We start from the raw sequence: 4,782 nt of genomic DNA, 5'->3' as shown, positions 1-4,782 counted from the left end.
GAAGTGAACAAATCCAAGTTTAACATTCTACCTAACTAAAGGCGCGAGTTTCCAATTTTCCTATCCATTCCTATCAGATGTAGATGGAAGAAATTAAAGAGAAGTTCTTGCATACCTAGATCATTTCTACACGACAATTTGTTGAAGCCCTTGGAAGCTGCAACAACGCCTTACAGATGTTCAGTTCCTCGTCCGGACGGAGACCGTAGACTGGATAGACGATCAAACTCCTCAGGACACTTGCGTTTCTAAGAAGATGCTCCATAAGTAACATCGGACCTCTATGCCCACAAAAGTCATGAACTTTAATAACATCGACATGACATGAAAAAGGGACCAGAGGTATATCTATACGTGATGATGAGTTACGATCGCATGATCATCCAGATACAGTCACACTTTGAATTACAGCAGCAAAGAAAGCCCTGAAAAGACAAATACGTCAAGTGAGAAAAACAGAAAAAATAACTGTTTGATACAAACTCCTATGTAACGTGGCCTCACGCAAGAGCTTGTGTTAGTTATGCATTAACAAAGCTAATATTAGTTGCTGCTGACCGATTCAAAGTCGACAGTTTTAAGTTGAGGAGATTTGTCAAGCAAGCTTATCACATATTTCCACGAGCAAGCACCAAGGTCTAAACTTGACAGGCTATGAAACTCAGGCCTTTGCTCGTCATCATCAAGTCTAAGAAAAAGTCGATCAACAATAGTTTAGTACAATTATCTCACCACACCAATACTGAATAATGCAGAAACATGTAGGAAATACGTTGGAAATACTAATCATATGTGCACATATAGATATATACTAATATACCTTTATTAAGTCCGTTTCAAAATACAACTTTGTGGCTTTACAGGCCACGGCTTTTAGCAGTTCCAGATCATACTTGATCGAATTTTCATTACAGCGCCTGAAATTTAGCTCTGCCTCCTTGAAAAAGGACGAATTTTTCCACGACGGAACAATTTTCAGACCAATATTTGTACTGTAAGTTAAATATGCTAGATTAGGAGCATCAATCTCAAATGTACCCGAACGAAAATTGCAATGCTCTATGGTTAGCACTTTGAGTGTTCCTATGCATTTATAAGCGTGACCGCTTATGTCACAAGAGGAGTCTCTGAGAGTCAATTCTTCAAGCAATTCACAGCTAGAAACAATCTTTCCATGGAGTTAAAATCAGAGAATGAGATTCTATCTAGATGAAGGATCTTCAGTTTTGGCAACCACGCTGACAAAGGAATTTCAATTTTGTTCTGCCCAAAACTCATTCTATCCAAATGTAATTTCACTAATGTTCCACACATGAAAAAGCCATCAGGCACACAACAATAATCGGTCTGAACAGGAGGCCGGTAATGAAGCTCTTGAACACCCTTTTGTAACACATTACTAATCCATCGGTTCAAATCTGAATTATCGTAGATGCCTTCACAGAGTAGACTAAATTTCTTGATGGGCGAGATCTGGTGCAATCCTAGAACTTTATCAACAAACTCCTTAAACCTTCGAGATGCATCTATTCTCTCTCTTTCTTCCATAAAAAAAAAACGTATTTCATCATTAAAAGAAAGACAAGCTGTCAAAGTGAAAAGGTGCCGCCATCTTGATGATAGTATACTAGTTCTCACGGCATGCCTTGTTGGTAGAAACGAGAGCATGTGACCAAGTACATCATCAGACAAACTGCTAATCCTATCCAAACAATTCCCATCTTGACATTCACGAAGTTTCTTAGATCGTCTCATGGTCCTTACACGACTCTTCCTGAAATGCAATACCGGCTGAAATAAGTCATAACTCACAACCATGCTCGCAACGTAGTAATGTACATTGAATTCTAAATAATCATGACATAGCAGGGTGGTTGATGCTTTCCTGTCCATTTCAGAATTATGAAAAGAAGGGTTTGATACTCAATCCCCGCTAAGACGAGATCATGTGTCCGACCCCCTTCCCGTCTCGCCACACCACCTAGACCAATAATCCCTCCGTCTCAATCAATTGATTACCTTTTATATTCTTTGCGAGGGTTATTTAATCAAAAGTAAACAAGTGAATAAGACGGACGGAGTATAGTTTATCACTAGTTCATATATCCGAAAGGAAAAGGGGAGTGAAACACGAGATGGGGCACAAAATGGGACAAAGGATCAATCTCAACCTCTTTACCCTTTCAACTCGGATTTGCCAAACTCAAAATCAAACATTCAAAATACACAAAATGGGACAAAGGATCAATCTCAACCTCTTTCTCCTTTCAACTCGGATTTCCCATATGAATTAACAAAATAATTCAATAGCTGGAAATCAAACATTCAAACAGAATACACAAATTTCAGCATTTCCCATATGAATTAACAAAATAATTCAATATCTGGAAATTATTAAGGCTTCAAGTAGTAAACCCCATAATAATAGCAATAATAATCAAATAAGGGAAAGCATTAATCTAAAATAAAATGATGAACAGCCCAAATCAATTACAGAATCACAAAGTAAATGAGATAAAATTAAAATTACCTCGGTTTTCAGAATCCAAAATTCTAGGGTTTTGTACTTTTGTCCAAGGAGGAGAAAAAACATTAATACTATTCAAATAATCTACCACTTGCAAAAATAACTGATGAGACAAGTTTATATTGCTAATGTCTTGGCTTTTTCCCATACTATGTTTAAATTCATGGGTCTGCTTTAAAATATTTTGTATAAAAATTTGCAATTTCATTATTAATATTTATAAAAATTATTCTCACTTTTTTTTTTAATTGTTATTCTCACTTTTCGAAATATTCTATTCTTTCTTCAGTTCCAAGACTATACAACTGGATGTACAATGAGCATTGTACATCCAAGGTTATTTTAGTCTTTTTCCAAATGCTTTTACAAAAAAAAAAAAAATAACGTAATCCAATTTTGAATTCAATCCTCCTACTTTTTCTGACTGCTTCCATATTTTTCTAACTCCTTTCCATCTTCATCCATCATCCACTTAATGGATTATATTTTCCTTTAAATTATTATAATGGAACAAATCATATGACGTGACTCTTGAGGAAAAAAAAATTTTATCCAAAATTTTTAATACATGAAAATAGTTGAAGCTCGTATACTTTTTACATTAGCTCATATTTTTATCTTTATAGCTCATATTCTTATGTGCTCGTATTTTAAAGCTCTTGATCCTTTTAAGCTCGTATTCTTTTTAAATTAGCTCGTATTCTTATATTAATAGCTCATATTCTTATGCGCTAGTATTTTTAAACTCGTAATCCTTTAAACTCGTATTTTTTTACATTAGCTCGTATTATTATCTTAATAGCTCGTATTCTCACGTGCTTGTATTTTAAAGTTCGTGATTCTTTTAAGCTCGTAATCTTTTTACATTAGCTCATATTCTTATCTTAATAGCTCGTATTCTTATGTACTCGAATTTTTGAATTTGTATTCTTCTAATAATAGTTCGTATGATTTGTGTAGAAATTTACCTCAAAGTATTATTAGATCTATTTTTCCTTTTTGATGATGATGTAAATTGCTTCTCGTTCACCAAAATATTATTAGATGCGTTTTTCCTCCTTGATTATGATGTCAATTGATTTCTTTTCACCATATTAGAATCAGAATTACGGATCGTTTAAGAGAAATTTAGAGAAGAGAAAGAGGGGGTAGGGTTTGTCGACTGGAGAGAAATCAGAATTAGGGAAAAATGGAGTTGTGTAGAATTTTTTTGTTGGCTTAAATAGTTTAATATGTAATATATGGGCTTGATGTACCATGCTTCCTGTACAACAAGATGTATGATCTTATTTGTGTTCTTTCTTCAATATCTCTCAAAATAAAGATATTGAAATGTATACTCATATTAAAGCTTTATTCGCAAAGAATTTTATTGTGTAATTTTTATTTTTTCAGTCAATATATTTTTGTAGGAGTTGAATTCAAAAGCTCACCCCATAAACTGAAAACGTCATTTAAAAAAACGGAGGGTAATACTTCGTGGTAAAAATTATATATTTTAAAAGCGTGTTCATAACCCTCACAAAATGTCAAGTTTTAAATATTTTTCATTGTTTTAATGTACTCATCACCCTCTAAACATTTATTGTGGTTTCTTATTTGTTTTTATTGAAATTGAAATATAAAGAAAAAAAATTATCCCGTATAAGAGAAAACATGGCATCAGTGTAGATATACTATGTTTTTGTACACCCTAAACAATGAGACTGCTTTTAATATTTTAAATAAATTTAGTTAATCGTAGTGAAGATATAATGATTTAATAATACTAAAGATATAAGGATTTAACTTATTTTGATTTATTTATAGATTAGTTATCATATATGTGCTCATTAACATGAGTAAGACTTAATCAATTGGTTAGTAATAGTCTCATTCATCTTGTCTATCGGAGCAAAGAGTTAATTCACGACCGGTATGGAAGGTTAAGTTCCAACACGTTTTTAGAGAAACTAACAGAGCAAGCGATTGGTTAGCAAATCAAGAAGTACAATCATCTACCTCCATTATTTATCTCGATGCGCCTCCCGCTGCTCTTCGTTCCATTCTCCACGAAGATCTTTTGGGTGTAGCCACCCCTCGTTTTATTCCTTAATTGTCGAGCTAAGCCCTCATTATACCAAAAAAATGCGATCGAGACATAAAATATTCAGCTCCACGTTTAGAGTTCAACTCGTACATGAAAAAATATACTTTTCTTATTCATAAAATCGTACATATTTAAATTACCCATAGCACAATTTTTTCAAATATCT

General features: G+C 33.6%; 1 long non-coding RNA gene across 1 annotated transcript; it reads right to left on the bottom strand.

The window, feature by feature from the left end:
- Window positions 1-389: 389 nt before the first annotated feature.
- On the bottom strand, window positions 390-2,589 carry LOC141637643 (uncharacterized). The gene is made up of 3 exons (XR_012541830.1): window positions 2,531-2,589; window positions 559-1,774; window positions 390-425 (listed from the first exon to the last, which is right to left on the bottom strand). It is a non-coding gene; the product is annotated as an uncharacterized LOC141637643 (long non-coding RNA).
- Between the last annotated feature and the right edge of the window lie 2,193 nt (window positions 2,590-4,782).

Source organism: Silene latifolia, unplaced genomic scaffold (genome assembly GCF_048544455.1).
Source record: "Silene latifolia isolate original U9 population unplaced genomic scaffold, ASM4854445v1 scaffold_124, whole genome shotgun sequence".
In the NCBI taxonomy this organism is placed as follows: domain Eukaryota; kingdom Viridiplantae; phylum Streptophyta; class Magnoliopsida; order Caryophyllales; family Caryophyllaceae; genus Silene; species Silene latifolia.
This window is presented reverse-complemented; position numbering and strand designations above follow the sequence as displayed.